Here is a 22,745-nt window from a genome sequence, read left to right as displayed (position 1 = left end):
CCATCATTTAGCTCCTATTTCTAAGTGAGAACATATGGTATTTGGCTTTCTGTTACTGCATTAATTTGCTAAGGATAATGGCCTCTAGCTCCCTCCATGTTCCCACAAAAGAAATGATATCATTCCTTTTTATGGCTGCATAGTATTCCATGGTGGATACACATATTTTTAAGGAGAGTTTTAATTCAATGTCATCTAATATACAGTCTATATTCACATTTCCCTAATTGTCACAAGTTACTTCTCTTGCTTTTTAAAAACTTCATTGAAAATTAATATATGTGCATGTTAGAAATGCAAAAAGTAAAAAAGGTTATCTCATGGAGCTTAGACTATATTCTGTCTCTGACCCCATCATGCAAATATTGTGAATCATTTCACAGGTATGGTCTTAGAAATTTTCTACAAATACATACTACATATTTTTAGATGGAAGGAAACATTCTATAATAGAAGGTATTTTCATATAAACACATATAAATATCCTCTTTTCATATGAGCACATATAAGTTCTACTCACTGATGTTTTCTTAATAACCTTTATTTTTAGAGCACTTTTAGGTTCATAGCAAAATTGAGCAGAAAGTATAGAGAGTTCATATATGCTCCCTGTCCCCACAGACACACAACCTCCCCTACCATGGACATCCAGCACCAAAGTGGTACATTTATTACAACTGATGAATCTACATCGACACATCATTACCATCTAAAGTCCATAGTTTACATTAGGGTGCTCACCCCCGGTTCCTGGGGTAACAGGGGCTGGAGTCTCCTAGGGTTGGCTTATATCCTGGGTTTGCTGGAGCATGGAGTTATGGGGGCCAGCCTGGAGACTGGGGCAGCAGGGACTGGCCTGGTTCTGGGTGGCTTGGAGCCTATATCTGTGGGGACTGGCCTGGAGCCTGGAGTTGTGGGGGATAGTCTGCCACTGGGGCAGGCCTGGAAACTTAGTGTGCAGGTACCAGCTTGGAGACTAGGGGTGTGGAAGCCAGCCTGGCACTGAGTTTCACTGGAGCAACACTGGTCCGCCGGGCCTGTGGCAAAGTCTGGGACTCACTTTACTCTCCTTCCCCCACTTGGAGGATATCTCTCTCTATGTTGTGTTGCCTAGTTTGGAGAGGTGATGTGATGCAGAAAATGTGAAACTGTTCTTCCTACTTTCTTCAGTGGGTCCTTTTGTAATTCTCTGCTACACACAGTTGCTATAATCTCTCAAATGAATTCCTTAGCTCTTATGAAGATATTTTCATGCATGGAGAGTTGTTCAAATAGAAGTTTCTATGAGGCGATAAGTGCTGGAAAGTCCTATTCCACCACCTTGCTGATGTCACGATCCAAGATCCACACTTCCTCTTTCTCTTTCTTTTCTTTTCTGTCTTTCTCTCTCTCTCTTTCTTTCTTTCTTTCTTTCTTTCTTTCTTTCTTTCTTTCTTTCTTTCTTTCTTTCTTTCTTTCTTTCTTTCTTTCTTTTTCTTTCTTTCTTTTCCTCTCTCCTTTCTTTCTTTCAAGGCTAGTCAAGTGAAGCAATGGAAGTAGAGAGAGAACAAAGAAATCTGTAACCAGTTATGATCAATTAGTTTTAAATAGCACTGCACTCCAACCAGCCCTCACTATCTTTTGATTAGTGGTAGCATAGTATATCTTTCCCCATCCCTTTACTTTTAATCTATATGTGTCTATGTTTTAAAAGGGTTTCTTGTAGACAATATATAGCTGGGTCTTATTTTTTTATCCACTCTGGCAATCTGTCTTTTAATTGGAGTATTTAGACAGCTGACATTTAAAGTGATTATTAATATTATTGGATTAATATCTGTGATATTTGTGACTATTTTCTATTTGTTGCCCTTGCTATTTGTTCCTATTTTTGTCTTCCATACTTCTTCTGACTTTTGAGGTATTAACGGAGCATTTTATTATGATGTAGTTACATAATGATATATATATGATATATTATATATCATATATTATAGAATGATATTATAACATATTATTCCATTTAGTCCTTTCTTTTTTTTTTTTTTTGTTGAGACAGAGTCTCGCTTTGTCACCCAGACTAGAGTGCAGTGGCCAGATCTCAGCTCACTGCAAGCTCCATCTCCCGGGTTCACGCCATTCTCCTGCCTCAGCCTCCCGAGTAGCTGGGACTACAGGCGCCCGCCACCTCGCCTGGCTAGGTTTTTGTATTTTTTAGTAGAGACGGGGTTTCACCGTGTTAGCCAGGATGGTCTCGATCTCCTGACCTCGTGATCCGCCCGTCTCGGCCTCCCAAAGTGCTGGGATTACAGGCTTGAGCCACCGCGCCCGGCCTAGTCTTCTTTCTTAGTATATCAATTATGCCACTTCATTTTTTTTTTTTAAGGTGGAGTCTCACTCTGTAGCCCAGGCTGGAGTGCCGTGGTATGATCACGGCTCACTGCAGCCTCAAACTCCTGGGCTCAAGTGATTCTCCTGCTCCAGCCTCCAGAATGGCTTAGACTATAGGCGCACACCACTGTACCTGGCTAATTTTTAATTTTCTTGTAGAGACAGGGTCTCACTATGTTGCCTAGATTGGTCTTGAACTCCTGGGCTCAAGCAGTCCTCCTCCCTTCACTTCTCAAAGTGTTGGGATTACAGGTGTGATTCAGTGCACCTGGTCACTTATGCTTCTTCTTATAATCTTTAAAGTGGTTGCCCTAGAATTTGCAATATACATTTACAATGAATTCAAGTCCACTTTCGAATACAGGCATACCTTGCTTAATTGCACTCTGTGAGTACTGTGCTTTTTACAAATTGGAGGTTTGTGGCAACCCTGCATCAAGTAAATTTATTGGTACCATTTTTCCAACAGCATTTGCTCACTTTGTGTCTCTGTGTCACATTTTGGTAATTCTCACAATATGTTAAATATGTATCTATATCTATTTATATAGATATATGTATTTATATCTATATATATTTATATAGATATATGGATATAGATATATAGGTTTTTTTTTTTTTTTTTTTTTGAGATGGAGTCTTGCTCTGTCGCCCAGGCTGGAGTGCAGTGGCATGATCTCAGTTCACTGCAACCTCTGCCTCCCAAGTTCCAGAGGTTATCCTGCCTCAGCCTCCCAGGTAGCTGGGACTACAGATGCGTGTGACCACGTTGGCTAATTTTCGTATTTTTAGTAGAGATGGGGTTTCACCATGTTGGCCAGGCCAGTCTCGAATTCCTGACCTCAGGTGATCTGCCCACCTCAGCCTCCCAAAGTGCTGGGATTACAGGCGTGAACCACTGCACCCAGCCTCTCACTTTAAATCAAATGCCAGAAATAATTACAGTTAATGAGGAAGGTGTTTTGAAAGTCTGTATAGACCAAAAGCTAGATGTCTTGTGGCTAACAGTTAGTCAAGTTCTGAATGCAAAGGAAGTGTTCTTGGAGGAAATTAAAAGTGTGCTCCAGTGAATGCACAATGCTAAGAAAGTAAAACAACTTTATTGCTGATATGGAGTGTGTTTTACTGGTCTGGGTAGAAGATCAAACCAGCCACATATTCCTTTATCCAAAGCCTAATCCAGGCAAAGGCCCTAACTGTTCAAGTCCGTGAAGGCTGAGATAGGGAAGAAAGCTGCAGAAGAAAAGCTGGAAGCTAGCAGAGGCTGATTCATTAGGTCTAAGAAAAGAAGCCATCTCCAGAACATAAAAGTGTAAGGGGAAGCAGCAAGTGCTGATGCAGAAGCTGCAGCCAGTTGTCCAGAAGAGCTACTTAAGATAATTGATGACAGGTGGCAATCATTACAACAGATTTTCAGTGGGGGGGAAAAATGTTATGTTGGAAGAAGATGTTATCTAGGACCTTTACAGTTACAGAGAAAAAGACAGTGCTGGCTTCGAAACTTCAAAGGGTGCTGACTTTGGCAGCACATATACTAAAAAAACTGGGATGATACAGAGAAGATTAGCATGGCCCCTGCACAAGGATGACATGCAAACTAGTGAAGCATTCCATAAAACAAACGAACAAACAAAAACTTCAAAGGACAGATTGATTCTCTTGTTAGGGTCTAATGCAGATGGTGATTTTAAGTTGAAGCCAATGTTCATGTACCGCTCCAAAAATCCTAGGGCCCTTAAGAATTATGTTAAATCTACTCTTGGTGTGCTCTAGAAATGGAATTACAAAGCTTGGCTGACAGCACATCTGTTTATAGCATGGTATGCTGAATATTTTAAGCCCACTGTTGAGACCTACAGCTCAAAAAAAAAAGGTTCCTTTCAAATTATTACTGTTCAATGACAATGCATCCAGCCACCCAAGAGTACTGATGGAGATGTACAAGGATATTAATATTGTTTTCAAGCATGCTAACATAACATCCCTTTGCAACTCACAGATCAAGGAGTCATTGCAACCTTAAAGTATTAGTATTTAAGAAATAAATTTCATAAGGCTACGGCTACCATAGATAGTGATTCCTCTGATGGATCTGGAAAAATTAATTGAAAATCTTCTGGAAAACATTCACTATTCTAGATGATGCCATTAAGAACATTCATGATTCATGGGAGGATGTTAAAATATGAACATTCACAGGAGTTTGAAAGAAGTTGATGCTAATCCCTTCACAGATGACTTGAAGGGGTTCAAGAGTTCTGTGGAAAAAGTAACTGCAGATGTAGTGGAAATAGCAAGAGAACTAGAAGTGGAACCTGAAGATGGGACTGAATTGCTGCAATCTCACGATCAAACTTGAAGAGATGAGGAGTTGCTTCTTATGGATGAACAAAGCAAGTGGTTTCTTGATAAGGAATCTTCTCCTGGGGAAGATGTTGAGAACATTGTTGAAATGACAACAACTGATGTAGAGTATTACAGAAACTTAGTCAATAAAGCAGTGATATGGTTTGAGAGGATTGGCTCCAATTTTGAAAGAAATTCTACTGTAGGTCAAATGCTATCAAATAGTATTGCATGCTACAGGTACGTCTTCCATCAAAGAAAGAGTCCATTGATGCAGCAAACTTCACTGTTGTCTTATTTTAAGAAATTGCCACAGCTACCCCAACCTTCAGCAACCGCTACCCTGATCAGTCAGCAGCCATCAACAATGAGGCAAGACCCTCTACCAGAAAAAAGATTATAATTTGCTGAAGGATCTGATGATCATTAGCATTTTCTAGCATTAACGTATTTTTGACTTAAGGTAGGTGTTTTTTTCTTTTTCTTTTTTTTTTTGAGACAGAGTTTCGCTTTTGTTACCTAGGCTGGAGTGCAATGGTGTAATCTTGACTCACCGCAACCTCCGCCTCCCAGGTTCAAGCGATTCTCCTGCCTCAGCCTCCCAAGTAGCTGGGATTACAGGCACATGCCACCACGCCTGGCTAATTTTGATATTTTTAGTAGAGACAGGGTTTCTCCATGTTGGTCAGGCTGCTGTTGACCTCCCTACCTCAGGTGATCTGCTTACCTCAGCCTCCCACAAGGTGCTGGGATTACAGGTGTGAGCCACCGTGCCCAGACTTTTTTTTTTTTTTTTTTTTGCAGTGGAGTTTGGCTCTTGTTGTTCAGGCTGGAGTACAATGGGGCGATCTCCACTTATTACAATCTCCACCTCCCAGGTTCAAGTGATTCTCCTGCCTCAGCCTCCTGAGTGGCTGCGATTACAGGTGCCCGCCACTATGCCTGGCTAATTTTTTGTGTTTTTAGTAGAGATAGGGTTTCACCATGTTGGCCAGGCTGGTCTTGAACTCCTGATCTCAGGTGATCCACCTGCCTTAGCCTCCCAGAGTGCTGGGATTACAGGCGTGAGCCACTGCACCCAGGGGGTACATCATTTTTTATGACGTAATGTAACTGCACACTTAATGAACTACAGTATAGGGTAAATATAGCTTTTATATGCACTGGGAGACCAAAAATTCACATAATTCAATTAATTGCAATATTTGCTTTATTGTAGTGGTCTGGAGCCAAACACACAATATCCCCCTGGTATCCTTGTAAAGCTATACTGCTCTGTGAAGAGTGCAAGTATCTTATAATTACAAAACATTCCTAATTCCTTCCTCCCATTCCTTGTATCATTGCTGTCATTCCTTTCATTTACACATAAGCACATTGTTGCTATTACTATTTTGAACAAACTATTTAAATACATTGTTGCTGTTGCTATTACTATTTTGAACAAGCTGTCTACTGTCAGACCAATTAAAAATGAGAAAAATAAAAGTTTTTATTTTACCTTTACTTATTCCTTCTCTGATGCTCTTCTTTTTCTTTATGTAGATCCATGTCTCTGACCTATATTATTTTCCTTCTCTCTGAAAAACTTCTTTTTAGATTTCTTGCAAGGCAGATCTACTGGCAAAAAAATGTGCTCAATTTTTTACATGAAAGAGTCTATTTTTCCTTACTTTTGAAAGATGATTTCACAGGGTGCAGAGTTCTAGGCCGCTGTGTTCTCTTTTTTTTTTTTTTGGCGCGGGGGTGTAGTCTCTCTCTGTCGTCCAGACTGGAGTGCAGTGGCGCGATCTCAGCTCACTGCAAGTTCCAACTTCCGGGTTCACGCCGTTCTCCTGCCGCAGCCTCCCGAGTAGCTGAGACTACAGGCGCCCGCCACCATGCCCGGCTAATTTTTTTTGTATTTTTAGTAGAGACGGGGTTTCACCATGTTAGCTAGGATGGTCTCCATCGGCTGACCTTGTGATCTGCCCGCCTTAGCCTCCCAAAGTGCTGGGATTACAGGCGTGAGCCACCGCACCCGGCGCCGGTGGTTTTTTTCTGTCATCATTGTAACTATTTTACTCTGCTGTCTTCTTGCTTACACAGTTTCTGAGACGTCAGATGTAATTCTTATCTTTGCTCCTCTATAGGTAAAGTTTGTTTTCCTCTGGCTTCCTTCAGGATTTTTCTTTTATCTTTAGTTTTCTGGCATTTGAATATGATGTGCCTAAGTGTCATTTTTTGGGCATTTATCCTACTCAGTGTTCTCTGAGCTTTCTGGATCTGTTGTTTGGTGTCTGACATTAATTTGGGGAAAATTCTCAATTATTATTGCAAAAAATATTGTTCCTCTTCCTTCTATTTCTTTTCCTTCTAGTATTCCCATTATTGTATGTTACACATACAATAGCTGTCTCATGTTTCTTAGATATTCTCTTCTGTTTTTTTTTCTTCCAGTCTTTTCCGTCTTTGCTTTTCAGTTTGGGAGGTTTCCATTGTTATATCCTCAAGCTCAGAGATTCCTCCCTCAGCCACATCCAGTCTGCTAAGAAGTCCATCAAAGGCATTCTTCATTTCTGTTACAGTATTTTGATCTCTAGCATTGTCCATGATTGTGTCTTAGAATTTCCATCATTCTGCTCACATTATCCACCTGCTCTTGCATGTTTTCCCTTTAAAATCCTTAGCATAGTAATCATAGTTGTAAAAATTCCTGGCTTAGTAATTCTAACTTTCCTGCCATATCAGACTCTGGTTTTGATGTTTTAGTCTTTTCAAATTGTGGGTTGTTTTTTTTTTTTCTCCTTTCAGTGTTTTTTGTAAATTTTTGTTGAAAGGTGGACATGCTGTACTAGATACAAGAAACTGCCTTGGTAATGGAGTGGTGAAATGTGGGGGACAGGAAATGTCTATCACCCTATGATTAGGTCTCTGTCTTTTGGTAGTCTGCGCCTCTGGTCTGTGAGCTGTCCCTGTGCTGCTTCAGGTTTTTTTCCCCTTAGGCGGGACAGGATGGATACAGTAGGCTGGAGTTAACAAATTTTCCTTTTCTCAAGTAGGTTAGGTTTTGATAAAACCCCAGCTGGGCAGACTCTGAAAAATAGTTCCTCCTGAGAGCAGACCTTGTTCAGAACAGAGTGCTCTGGTTTGATTCAAAAATCGTTCCTTGCCTCCTCCCCCTGCAGGAAGCATGAAGGGGGTTTTTCTCCAAAATTCTCTGTAAGAACCAGGTCAGGCACCTGGAAGTAAAGCTTCCCAAAGTGTGGGGGCCCTCAAGACTGGGTCACCCTGGAGACTTAAACTCACATTTGTATATACCTAGTTTCCAGCAATTTGTGAATTACAGTTCCCCTTTTCCTACCCCAGCACTAGTTCCTGGGGTGGTTTCTGCTCTGCTAAGTTGTGATTCTCTGCATTTACCTGTCTGTCTCTTCAGTTTTGGGGGCAGCACTTAGCCCTTTGACTTCACCCCTGTAATAGATCTAAAAAAAAATGTTGATTTTTTTCAGTTTGTTCAGCCTTTTACTTGTTAGGACAGAGTAGCATCTTCTAAACTCCTTAGGCGCTAGACTGGAGAGTCAGTTTTTTTGATGTCTCTTTAATTTGCTTTATTCCAAGCCAGTTCCCCTGCCCATTTATACCCATAACAGATAATTTTTAAGAGAGTTCATATCTGTGTATTCTTTCTTAATTAAAAAAGAATTGAAAGTTTGATAGAAGAGCACTGAAAAATGGACAGTGTTACTTTTTTCTGTTGTCTATGCCTCAAAAAATCCTAACAATGGGGCCTGAAGTTTTTAAACTGGCACTGTAACTTATGCCCAAAACGTTGATAAAAAACAGAAGTCCTATACTGTGTCCATGACAGCACAGAATGCCACGACTTAAAACCAGCCATGAGGGCCGGTTGTGGTGGCTCATGCCTGTAATCCCAGCACTCTGGGAGGCCAAGAAAGAAGGATTGCTTGAGCTGAGGAGTTCAAGACTAGCCTGGGCAATACAGCGAGACCCGGTCTCCATGTTAAAAAGAATAAAGATAGCTATGAGCACATACAGCATTACAACTTAATTTTTTCCTAAGTCTGCTTGACTATCCAAGACAATGTAATAGAAGTTTTGAACTGAAAGAACCTCAGAAGCAGGCTAACTCCATTCCCTATATTACCAGGGAGGAAACTGACTCCCAAAGAATCTGTGGCTTGTCGAGGTGACACTGGCAGTCAATTGTAGAGATGGGAGTAGAGATAAGGTATCTTCACTTTCAATTATCTTTATGTCTGATTCTTTCATCATCTTCTCTCCCATAGCCTTCTATCCCTTTATTTCATTTCTTTTCCATTTCTTCCTTCCCCTCCTTCCCTCCTTTCCTTCAAATAAGCAAATGAGCAGACTCCAGATTTTTTTTTTTTTTTGATAATTTAAAACATGATCTTACTCTGTTGCCCAGGCTAAAGCACAGTGGTGCAATCATAGCTCACTACAGCCTGGAACTCCTGGGCTCAAACAATCCTCATGCCTAGTCCTGAGCAGGTAGGACTACAGGTGTGCATGACCATGCCCAGCCAACAACAGACCTTTTTTAAGGAAAACAAATCACCCTGTTACCCTTCTGCCAAGATTTGTCCATAGTGGCATTATTGATGTTTAGGCTAGATAATTCTTTTTTCTTGGGGGCTCTTCTGTACATTGTAAGGTGTTTAGCAGCATCACCGCATCCTAGCCATTAGATGCAAGTAGTCAATATGAATTCAAAATTTTATGTAGCTCAGGTGACAGGAGATGGTGGTACCAGAAGAAGTCAAGGGTTGGGGTGATAACAAGGCCTCTCAAGGTCGAGGTCTGCTTCATGGTGACTCAGCAGGAGACTCTGTGACTTAACTGCTGGGAAACTCTTTGGGAGACCTGACCTGGGGCCAAAGTAAAGTTATCCTGAGTTGTGAACCTATGCTATTTAAGGAAAAAAAAAAAAACAACCCCAAAACCCAAGAAAAAAAACAAACAAAAAAGCAACAAAATTTTACGTAGTTGTAGCAATAGCCTAGACACAATTTCTTTTCTTTTCTTTTTTTTCCTTTTGAGATGGAATCTCATTCTGTCACCCAGGCTAGAGTGCAGTGGCATGATCACCGGTCACTGCAACCTCCGCCTTCCAGGTTGAAGCAATTCTCCTGCCTCAGCCTCCCAAGTAGCTGGGACTACAGGTGCGTGCCACCATATGTGGCTAATTTTTGTATTTCTAGTGGAGATGGGGTTTCACCATGTTGGCTAGGCTGGTCTCAAACTCTTGACCTCAGGTGATCCACCTACCTTGGCCTCCCAAAGTGCTGGGATTACATAAAAAGGATGCCTCAAACCCTAACTTAACAAAAAATAAATGAAAAAAAAAAAGGGGGTATGGGAGAAGGGATGTATTAACTTTCTTAACACTAAAGACAAGGGTTGTTGTACTGCTCTGAGTTGAATAGGTCTAGGAAGTCAAATGATACCACCAGGATTTTCTCTCCTTGTCTCAGATCTGCTTTCTGCTATGTTGGCTTCATTTTCATGAACTGCAGACAAACTGAGGATATAGCTGCAGGGAGTTTCAACCTTATGATCCACAGTTTACCAACCCAAATCAAATAGAGGCTTTCTTCTAGCAGTTTCCCAGGAAAATGCTCTGATTGGCCCAACTTGAGTCATGTGACTAACACTCAGCCTAATCACTGTGGCTGTGGAGACAGATTATTAAGAGTGGTCAGGCCTAGGTCACTTGCCTACACCTTTGACAGAGGAAAGTACCCTAGAAATTAAATGATTAGGGTAAAGGAGACAGAGTTCCACAATAGACAAAGGGATGCTGTCACTGGAAAGGAAAGCAGGGATGCTAGGTAGACAAAAATACCAGATGTCCATGTCATCTGTTTACAATATTCAATGACTCGTTTCCTCAAGTTGTAGTGCTATGATTTCCTTAAGTGTTCTGCTACCATTGAACTTTAAGGTGATTTGAAATATTTTTCCATTACAAAAGCAGTGTTCTTTTTCAGTGCCTTCTGAATGACGTCTACTAAATTTCCCATCGGTTTTCTCAAACGGGCCTTTGGTTTGAATTCAGAACTACAAGATTGAAAATGGAATGATTTACCACCTAATTTAAGGCCATTCGGTTTTGCTTTATCCCCTTTTGCTTTTATACTTCCATTATAATCCTTCCATCTGTGATTATACCAACGGTTGTGGCAGTATCTGCTCCAGCTGCATGGGTACATTTGAATACATTAGTGTGCTATGTCAGTGGTTTAGGAAATGTTTTATGGTAGCATGAAGATTTATTTCTAACTCTTGTAGGACCTGCTTTATTATTTCTTTTAACTATTAACCTCAAAAACAATATTGTTCAATTTTAAGCCTTTAGACCTGTACATGCACTTAAAATATAGGATCACTCTAGTATCCTAATGTCTATGAAATATGCCTCTGGTTGTTTTATTACTATGAAATCTATCTACCTCATTTACCTGTATAAATTTACTTCTCCACATTTTAAGGCCTAGCTCAAATGTTACTCCCTTTTACATGATTTAGTCAGACAATATTAATCAAATGAATGTTCAATAGTAAAAGTGAAATTACATGAAAAGCCCCACATTTTGCATATTTAAACTGTTTTTTATTGTCTTACACGGTGTTGAAGGTGGGACCCACTCTTGAATCTTCTTTTAGTGGTAGAATGAGGTACATATTGTTCATTAGTGTCACTCATATTGAATTTATGATTTGTCCAGGTGAATTTACAAACAGTAGGTAGTCCTGTTGCTGGAGGGTCATCTGTGAATGAAGCCAATGATACCATTTGAGGGGTTCTGTGTCTCCATCCACATCCCATAATGTGGATTTTTGCCACTTATTTCAGCGGTATATACAAAAACTGCTTGTTGCCTTCATAATATTTGTTTCTCTATTTGTCTTTCCCTACTGTGAGCCCCCAAAATCTAAGATAGGTCTCAGTCAATTTAGGAAGTTTATCTTGCCAAAGTTAAGGACGCGCACCCGTGACACAGCCTCAGGAGGTCCTGATGACATATGCCCAAGGGGGTCCAAGCACAGCTTGCTTTTATACATTTTAGGGAGACATGAGACATCAATGAGTACATCTAAGACAAACATTGGTTCGATCTGGAAAGGCAGGACATCTCAGAAGTAGTGCGGGGGCTTCCAGGTCACAGGTAGATAAGAGACAAATGGTTGCATTCTTTTGAGTTTCTGATTGGCCTCTCCAAAGGAGGCAATCAAATGTGCATTTATCTCAATGAGCAGAGAGATGATGTTGAATAGAATGGGAGGCAGGTGTGCCCAAGCAGTTCCCAGCTTGACTTTTCACTTGGCTTAGTGATTTTGGGGCCTCAAGATTTATTTTCCTTTCGTATAACATACCAACTTTCACATTTTGCCCGAAGAAAATCTGTAGAGAGGCCGGGCGGGGTGGTTCACGCCTATAATCCCAGCACTTTGGGAGGCCGAGGCAGGCAGATCACAAAGTCAGGAGTTTGAGACCAGCCTGGCCAACATGGTGAAACCCCATCTCCACTAAAAATACAAAAATTAGCCAGACATGGTGGCACGTGCCTGTAGTCCCAGCTACTCAGGAGGCCGAGGCAGGAGAATCGCTTGAACCCGGGAGGAGTAGGTTGCAGTGAGCCGAGATCTGTCACTGCACTCCAGCCTGGGCAACAGAGCAAGATTCCATTTCAATCAATCAATCAATCAATCAATCAATCAAATATGTAGAGAGCCGCAGATGTGGCCATAACCTGTTGTAGTCCATGCTTCAGGACCTGCAAGAACTTCATCTTGTCCCAAAAGATGCGATTTCTTTTTTTTTTTTAAGATGGAAACCCTGTCTCTATGAAAAATATAAAACTTAGCTGGATGCGGTGGTGCACATCCCAGCTACTGGGGATGCAGAGGTGGGAGGATTGCTTGAACCTGGAAAGTCGAGGCTGTAATGAGCCATGATCATTCCACTGTACTCCAAGCTAGACAGCACAGCAAGACACTGTCTCAAAAAAAAAAAAAAAAGAAAAAAAGAAAAGAAAAGAAGCAAATAAAAGATTTGTCATTAGGAGATATTTTAATGAATTATAATATTGTCATACAATGGAATACTTTGCAGCTTTAAAAACAAATAAGTTTTTATATGTTGATATGGTACAACTTCCAAGATATATAGGCGCTATAGCAGAATAATTAAAAGTTTGGACCCTGGAGACTGACTCTGTAGATTCAAAGACTAGCTCTGCTAATTATTAGCTGTGTAAACTTGAACAAATTTTTCAAGCTCAGTTCCTTAGTTTTTTCATCTGTGAAATAAGGATGCCAATGGCAACTACCCCGCAAGATTGTTTTGAGGCGCAAATGAGTTGCTACGTATCATACACTTAGAACAGTGTCTCACACGTAGTAAAATAATTGAACCACAGCAGTGAGATGTGAGCGAATGATTTTTGAAATGTAATATAATTCATAAAAAATGAAAACTGAATCTTTGAAAAATTCATTGCCATGAAACATTTTCACCGTTTCTGCCTTGGGTTGTAGTATTGTACATTTTCACGGCCAGGAATATCTCCTCTTTTATAGTCTTCTATTATTATAATCTCTCTGAGGACGAGGCCTGGGTTTTCCTCAGTTTGTAGACCTGCATGGCCTCTGGCTTCTGCCATGTTCAGGGCAAATTCCTTATGTATTTGTTGACTAACTTAATAAAATATTCAGATTCCTGTCTGCATATAAGTATAATTGCAGAGCCCTGACATTTAGAGAGTAGTTTTAGGCCCTGTTAGGAGGCTGATCCTGTAATTTCAACATTAAGGACAAGTCTGTAGATTTTTTTTTTAACGTAGGAGGAAGTTTATATCTAGCTGGAGCAATATTCTGAGAGGTTTCATCACTAGTTAGATGTCCTTATCACTAGTTAGATGTATAAGGGCAGGCCAGCTCTTAACCTTTCTGAGACTCAGAGGTTCTAAAAATTATTAGTCCTGGTCCTCATTTAAAAATAAAATTCTTAGAAAACAACGGGAAGTTGCAGTGAGCCGAGAACATGCCACTGCACTCCAGCTGGGAGACAGAGACGCTGTCTGAAAAAAAAAAAAAAAAAAGGTGTCGAATCTGTATATAATGTACACGCACCCACCTGTTAAATCATCTCTAGATTACTGATAATTCCTAATACAATGTAAATGATATGTAAGTAATTGTTATACTATATTATTATTATTATTTTATTTTATTTTTTGAGATGGAGTTTTGCTGTTGCTGCCCGGGCTGGAGTGCAATGGCTGATCTTGGCTCACTGCAACCTCTGCCTCCTGGGTTCAAGTGATTCTTCTGCCTCAGCCTCCCGAGTAGCTGCGATTACAGGCATGCACCACCACACCCAGCTAAATTTGTATTTTTAGTAGAGACAGGGTTTCTCCATGTTGGTCAGGCTGGTCTCGAACTCCCAACCTCAGGTGATCTGCCCGCCTCGGCCTCCCAAAGTGCCAGGATTACGGGCATGAGCCACCACACCCAGCCTATATTTTTAGATGTATGTCATGTTTTATTGCTTTTTTTTTTTTTTTTTTTTAATGTTTTCCGAATACTTTTGATCTGCTCTTAGTTGAATCTGTGTATGTGGAAGGCTTGGATGTGGAGGGCCAACTCTGCTTCACTATGAGTATATTACCTAGATATTTAAACTTCTTAAAAAACCTGTGGATGAATAAAAATATTCAATGTATGAGGAATATGAGGAAAAGTATAACAAGATCATTTCGTCTAACTTCTTTTTTTTTTCTTTTTGAGACAGAGTCTCGCTCTGTCAGCCAGGCTGGAGTGCAGTGGTGTGATCTTGGCTCACTGCAGCCTTGACCTCCTGGACTCAGATGATCCTCACACCTCAGCCTCCCAGGTAGCTGGGACTACAAGCATGCACCATCACACCCGGCTAATATTTGTGGTTTTTGTAGAGATGGGGTTTCACCATGTAGCCCAGGCTGGTCTTGAACTCCTGGGCTCAAGCAATCCACCCACCTCAGTCTCCCAAAGTGCTGTGACTACAGGCGTGAGCCACTGTGCCTGGCCATTTTGTATAACTTAAGCCTTTGCCTCTGAGATTAAGGTCACCTAAAATTCTTAAATAAAATAAGGCCTAAAATGTTTCCTTTGTGATATTTAGTGATATGGTTTCTCTACATTCCTAAATCATTAAATAAATGTCAGTTATTATCTCATGTAGGGTTGATCATGTCGCCTTTTTCCAGAGTAATTTTACTATAAAATATAATAATGAAAATGAAGCATTTTCTTTTTCTCTTTTTCTTTTTTTTGAGTTTTTTGGAGATTTTTGAGTTTTGCATTTTCCCTCAGGCTGGAGTGTAATGGTGTGATCTTGGCTGCAAACTCTGCCTCCCAAGTTCAAGCAGTTCTCCTGCCTCAGCCTCCTGAGGAGCTGGGATTACAGGCACCTGCCACCATGCCCAATTAATTTTTATTTTTTTAGTAGAGACGATATTTCAGCATGTTGACCAGGCTGGTCTCAAACTCCTGACCTCAGGTGATCCACCCACCTCAGCCTCCCAAAGTGCTAGGATTATAGGCATGAGCCATCGCGCCTTGCCAGTCATAGCATTTTCAAGGCACAAGTTTATAGGTGCCTCCAAACAGTACACTGTTTTGGAATGCCTTAAGTATGAAAATCCCCAAATGCTTAGTAAATTGGAGGATTGCATATATTCAATTAGAGAAGAATTCTTCATGTTCCAAAATAATAAATCATAGAATTTCTCTAAACAGCAGGGCATGACAACTCACGTGCATTTGGTAAGAGAAACTTCAGAGTCTACCTGGGAAAATTGTCCTATGTAACCCAGCACAAAGCTTCCAGAGTGATATGTATCAGAGAGCAATGCATAGCTAGCTAAACAGATCAGCTGTCTAAATCAATTATGTAACCAGGGGTTTGGGGATCAGATGGAAAAGCCACATTAGACTGGATGGTGAGAGATCTCTCTGAAGAGGTGATATTTGAGATAAAACCTGAATAGAATAAAGCCTGAACAAAGCTGAAGGAACCAACCTTTTGGAAGATCCACCAATAGGTCTTCAAAAGGCTAGGTCCTTCAGAAGAGCCCAGCCAGTAAGGTCTCTCAGGTCAGAACAAGGTTGGTGGATCAAAGAACAGAAAGGCCAGATTGCCTGGAGTATAAGGGGTGTGTAAGCTAGGAAGAGTGGTTCTACAATTAAGTTAAGAGATATAAACAAGGACCAGATTGATGGAATCTGAAGAAACCATGAAGGAACCATGGTAAGTGCATGTAAATTACCTCACTTGGAGCTTGAAAATTTTTAAAAATGCAGTAAGTGGAAACTCTTATTTATTAGACATCATGTTATTCTTTTCTCCATAATCCTAATTTAAATGTTTTTTTAAAATAGGGGTAATTTTACTCCTTATTATACATGCAAATGAACATTTAGAAATTACTTGTGAAATTCGAACCTCATGTCTTCACTAACCTTGTTAAATTTAAATTCTACTAAAAAACATAAGAAATCTGGGAGTGGTGGCTCACACCTGTAATCCCAGCACTTTGGGAGGCTGAGGTGGGAGAATCACTTGAGCCCAGGAATTTGAGACCAGCCCAGCCAACAAAGTGAAACCTTGTCTCTACCAAAAACTAAAAAATAAAAAAATAGCCAGGCATGGTGGTGTGCACCTGTGGTCCCAACTACTCAGTAGGCTGAGATGGGAGAATCGCTTGAGCCCAGGAGTTGGAGGATTAGGAGAGCTATGATCATGCCACTGCACTCCAGCCTGGGTTACAGAATGAGACCCTGTCTCAAATAAATAAATAAATAAATAAAATAAAAGACATAAGATGAATTTCCTAATCGAAAGGCAATAAAACTGGGTATTCATATCATACTCACTGGTTTACAAATTTTTAAAATTGTTTCTTGCCTAGATTTATGCTGAAAGGCTCTCTCCATTTCTCAACCATGAGACTCCTCAGTCAGGAAAATATTTTCCTAAAATTCGATCAGTTTTTTGAGAACACATGGACATAGAAGGGGGAACAACACACACTGGGGCCTTTTGGAGGATGGAAGGCGGGAAGAGGGAGAGGATCAGGAAAAATAGCTAAATAACTAATAGATACTAGGCTTAATACCTGAGTGATTGAAATAATCTGTACAACAAACTCCCATGACACAAGTTTACCTGTGTAACGAACCAGCACTGGCACCACTGACCTTAAAATAAAAGTAAAAAAAAAAATCCAGTTTTTGTAGTTTATCTTTAATCAATCTGGGATTTATTTTAGGCATTGTGTAGGCTAGAGATTACAGTAGGCTGAATAATAGCTCCCAAATATGTCCAAATTCTAATCCCTGAAAAATGTGAATGTTACTTTATGTGGCAAAAGTGACTTTACAGATACAATTAAGTTACGGGTGCTAAGATGGGGAGATTATCCTGGGTTAACTGGGTGGGCCTTAAATGTCATCACAAGTGTCCTTAAAAGAGGAAGGCAGAAGGAGCTTTGACAAAGAAGAGGAAGAGGCCATGTGAAGACAGAGCAGAGAGAGAAACTTGAAGATGTTACACTGCGGTCCTGGAGATGGAGGAAGGGGCCTGGAGCCAAGGAGTGCAAGAAATGCAGCCCTAAAAGCTAGAAAGGGCAAGGAAGAATTTCCCCCTAGAGCTTCTGGAGGGAGGGTCCTGCCCATACGTTAGACTGTGTTCCTTGATTTTGAGCCTCTGGGCTCCAGAACTGTAGGAATAAACTTATGTTGTTTCAAACTGTCTAGTTTGTGGTAATTTGTAGCAGCAGTAATGGGAAATTAACACAGAGATGGAACCCAATTTTTATGACATAGTTAACTAATTGTCCCAGTACCATTTATTGTATACTACATTATTTCCTAACGGGTCAGGAATATTAACTTTTTCATAATATCAATACCCACATATAACTGAGTCTGTTTCTATTCTATGCTACCAGTCAATTTATTTACTCTTGGGTCAATATCAGACTTTTAAACAACAATTTTATAGTATATTTACATGAGTGGTAGGGTGAGTCCAATATTCTTTTTTTTTCCAAAAAATTTCTTACTTTCAGCTGCATTTATTCTTCTAGATGAACTTTAGCATCAGTTGGCCTAGTAAAACATTTTGAATTTTGATTGAAACTGCATTAAATATCTAGATTCATTCAAATATTTTTATTCAGAAACATAGACTCCCTTTTAGGTCTCTACCCCAACCCCTAACCCTTCGGTAAAATTTTACATTTTTATCACTTAGGACTTGTACATTTTTAAAGCTTGATTTCTTAAGGCTTACTTCTTTATTGCTATGTGGAACAGGGTCTTTTTGAAGTTACATTCCTTTTTTTTTTGAGACAGGGTTTCACTCTGTCGCTCAGACTGGAGTGCAGTGGCATGATCTTGGCTCACCGCAGCCTCCACCTCCCAGGCTCAAGCGATTCTCCTGCCTCAGCCTCCCAAGTAGCTGGGATTACAGGAATGTGCCACAACCGCCCAGCTAATTTTAGTACTTTTAGTAGAGATGGGGTTTTACCATGTTGGCCAGGCTGGTCTTGAACTCCTGACCTCAAGTGATCCACCCATCTTGGCCTCCCAAAGTGCTGGGATTACAGGCATGAGCCACCGCACCTGGCAGAAGTTATATTTCTAATTAGATGCTATTGGCATGTAGGAACGCTACTGGATTTTGAATTTGACCACTCTGCTGAATCCACTTAACGTCTCTCAGATTTTCTAGTGAGACAATATCATTTATACATATTATAATCTTTTCTCCTTTTTACTGTTTATTTTTCTTATTTGTTTTTCTTGTTTTATTGCATTAGTTAGAATCTACAGAACAGTGTTAAATGATGATGGTGTTAATAGGCATATTTACCTTTTTCCTGACTTTAGTTGGAATGCCTTGGATGTTTCACTATTAAATACGATGCGTGTTTTACTTTGTATATTTTGTGGAGGTATTTTAACATAATCTATCTATTTATCTATACCTGTATTAATTCATTTTCACACTGCTACAAAGACACTACCTGAGACTGGGTAATTTATAAAGAAAAGAGGTTTAAGTGACTCACAGGTCTGTATGGGTGGTGAGGCCTCAGGAAGCTTACGATCATGGCTGAAGGAGAAGCAGGCACCTTATTCACAAGGTGGCAGGAGAGAGAGAAAGAGAGAGAGAGAGAGAGACAGTGAAGGAGGAAGAGCCCTTTATAAAACCATCAGATCTTGTGAGAACTCACTCACTATCATGAGAACAGCATGGAGGAAACCACCCCAATGGTCCAATCACCTCTCACCAGGTCCCTCTCTCGACACATGGAGATTATGGGGATTACAATTCAAGATGAGATTTGGGTGGGGACACAGAGCCAAACCATATCATTGCAGCCCTGACCCTTCCCAAATCTTATGTCTTTTTTACATTTCAAACCAATCATGCCTTCCTGAGAGTTCACCAAAGTCTTAACTCATTTCAGCATTAACTCCAAAAGTCCAAGTCCAAAGTCTTACCTGAGACAAGGCAAGTTCCTTCTGCCTATGAGCCTGTAAAATAAAAAACAAAGGGACTAGAGGCCCCATGTGAGTTCAACATTCAGTGGGGCAGCCATTAAATCTTAAAGCTCTAAAATAATCTCCTTTGACTCCAAGTCTCACATCCAGGGCATGCTGATGCAAGGGGTGGGTTCCCATGGCCTTGGGAAGCTCTTTCATCAACTGGCATTGAGTGCCTGAAGCTTTTCCAGGTGCACGGTGCAAGCTGTAGGTGGATCTATCGTTCTGGGGTCTGGAGGATGGTAGCTGTCTTCTCAAAGCTCCACTAGGCAGTGCCCCAGTGGGTATTCTGTGTGTAGGTTCCAACCCCACATTTCCCTTCTGTACTGCCCTAGCTGAAGTTCTCCATGAGGGCTCTGCCTCTGCAGCAGACTTCTGTATAGACGTTCAAGCATTTCCATACATCCTCTGAAGTCTAGGCAGAGGTTCCAAAGCCTCAGTTCTTGTCTTCTGTGCACCCACAAGCCCAACACCACATGGAAGTTGCCAAGGCTTAGGGCTTACTTCCTTTGAAGAAACAGCCCAAACTGTACCTGGGCCCCTTTTAGCCATGGCTAGAGCTGGAGTGGCTGGGAAGCAGGGCCCCAAGTCCTGAAGCTTCACAGAGCAGTGGGGCCATTTTTTCCCCCTAGGCCTCAGAGCCTGTGATGGGAGGAGCTGCTGTGAAGACCTCTGACATGCCCTGGAAACATTTTCCACAGTGTCTTAACAATTAACATTTTGGCCCCTTGTTACTTATGCAAATTTCTGCAGCAGCTTGAATTATTCCCCAGAAAATTGGTTTTTCTTTTTTACCACACGGTGAGGCTGCAAATTTTCCAAACTTTAACATTCTGTCACTTCTTGAACACTTTGCTGCTTAGAAATTTCTTCTGCCAGTTACTCTAATCATCTCTCTCAAGTTCAAAGTTTCACACATCTCTATGGCAGGGGCAGAATGCCGCTGGTCTCTTTGCTAAAGCATAGTAAGAGTGACTTTTTGCTCCAGTTTCCAATAAATTCCTGATGTGGTTTGGCACTGTGTCTCCACCCAAATCTCACCTTGAATTATAATAATCCCCATGTGTTGTGGGAGGGACCCAGTGGGAGGTAATTGAATCATGGGGGTAGGTTTTTCCTGTGCTGTTGTGGTGATAGTGAATAAATCTCAAGAGATCTGATGCTTTTATAAGGGGGAGTTCGCCTGCAGAAGCTTTCTTTTGTCTACTACCATGTAAGATGTCCTTTTGCTCTTCCTTCATCTTCTGCCATGAATGTGATGCCTCTCAAGCTATGTGGAACTGTGAGTTCATTAAACATCTTTTCTTTATAAATTACCCAGTTTCAGGTATGTTTTTATTAGCAGCATGAGAACAGACTAATACAGTTACTTATCTACATCTGAGACCACTTCACCCTGGACTTCATAGTCCATATCACTATCAGCATTTTGGTCAAAACCATTTGACAAATCTCTAGGAAGTTCCAAACTTTCCCATATCTTCCTGTCTTCTTCTGAGCCCTCCAAACTGTTCCAACCTCTACCTGTTACCCAGTTTCAAAGTTGCTTCCACATTTTTCAGGTTGTTTTTACAGCAGTACCCCACTCTACTGGTACCAATTTACTGTACTATTCTGTTTTCACACTGCTACAAAGATACTACCCTAGACTGGGTAATTTATAAAGAAAAGAGGTTTAATTGACTCACAGTTCTGAGACTGTGGCTTCGGAGGCCTCAGGGAACTTACAATCATGGTGGAGGGGGAAGAAGACACCTTCTTCACAAGGTGGCAGGAGAGAGAAGGGGGAAGAGCCCCTTATAAAACCATCAGATCTCATGAGAACTCACTCATTATCATGAGAACAGCATAGGGGAAACCACCTCCATGATCCAGTGACCTCCTACCAGATCCCTCCCAAGACACTTGGAAATTATGGGGTTTATGGAGTTTAAAATTTGAGATGAGATTTCGATGGGGACACAGAGCCAAACTATATCAATACCTATTTACATATACGTAATAATAATAATAAGAATATTTACTCTTATTTCTAGATTATTTTTTCTTTAAATCAGAAGTGCCGATAAAATATTATTAAGTGATTTACAAATCTATCATTATAAGTTTATTAATGTTCATTCTTTTATCATATAACAAAACCTATTGTATTATTTTATGTTTTTCATTTAGCATTTGTTTAGTATTTAAATAGTCTATTGTTCTTTTTTGTATTTAATAAAATCAGACCTACAAAATGAATTTGGAAGTGCTTTGTCTTTTTCTTTGCTAAAGTTTAAAAACAGTTTAAAATAACAGAAATAGCAAACTCCTTATAGGCCAATAGAACTATATTAGTCTAGTCCCTTTTTGGTGGTAGATTTTTGGCAACGTTTCCAATTCTCTTCTATAGTTATTTAGTTTATTCAGGTTTCCTACAACTTTTGAATCAATTTTTCTTTTTTTTTGAGACAGAGTCTCGCTTCTTTGCCCAGGCTGGAGTGCAATGGCACCATCTCGGCTCACTGCAACCTCCGCCTCCCAGGTTCGAGCAATTCTCCTGCCTCAGCCTCCCCAGTAGCTGGGATTACAGGCATGTACCACTACACCAGGCTAATTTTTGTATTTTTAGTAGAGATGGGGTTTCACCATGTTGACCAGTCTGGTCTTGAACTCCCGACCTCAAGTGATCCGCCCACCTTGGTCTCCCAAAGTGCTGGGATTACAGGTGTGAGCCATGGTGCCCGGCCTTGAATTGATTTTTGTAACACATTCTAGATAATAATGAGAAAATGTTAACATTCAGTATCTATAAAGTATGCCTGCAAATCAATAAGATAAAAGATCCACTTAAAAATAAGCAAATTACAAATGTGCAAAATTAATAGAAGAAAAATTCAAACAGCCATTTGATGTGTGCTTTAAATCTGTTATATTTACGGTAACCATATATACCTATTTCCCTGGCAGAGTCCTGGTTTACATGTATTTGTCCAGTCAAATTATGACTAGTATCACTTTTTGTCTCGAAAACTTCCTATTTGGGGCTGGGTGTGGTGGCTTACGTCTGTAATCCCAGCACTTTGGGAGGCTGAGGAGGGTGGATCACTTGAGGTCAGAAGTTCGAGACCAGACTGAATAACATGGTGAAACTCCATCTTTACTAAAAGTATAAAATTAGCTGGGCGTGGTAGCGCATGCCTGTAATCCCAGCTACTTGGGAGACCGAGGCAGGGGAATCACTTGATCCCAGGAGACGGAGGTTTCAGTGAGCTGAGATCACGCCATGATACTCCAGCCTGGATAACAAGAGCAAAACTTGTCTCAAACAAACAAACAAACAAAAAGAAAACTTCCTATTTGGACTATAAATTTTACTGTCTCTTTACTTAGAATAAATGAGATGCAAGTGTAAATGACAGTAAAGATTT

General features: G+C 40.5%; 1 non-coding gene across 1 annotated transcript; it reads left to right on the top strand.

Annotated features, from left to right (window-relative positions):
• Positions 1 to 3,880: 3,880 nt before the first annotated feature.
• LOC116275067 lies at positions 3,881 to 3,990 on the top strand. The gene has a single exon (XR_004184039.1). It is a non-coding gene; the product is annotated as a U6 spliceosomal RNA (small nuclear RNA).
• Positions 3,991 to 22,745: the final 18,755 nt, after the last annotated feature.

The sequence above is a fragment of the Papio anubis genome, chromosome 5 (assembly GCF_008728515.1).
Source record: "Papio anubis isolate 15944 chromosome 5, Panubis1.0, whole genome shotgun sequence".
Classification (NCBI taxonomy): domain Eukaryota; kingdom Metazoa; phylum Chordata; class Mammalia; order Primates; family Cercopithecidae; genus Papio; species Papio anubis.
This window is presented reverse-complemented; position numbering and strand designations above follow the sequence as displayed.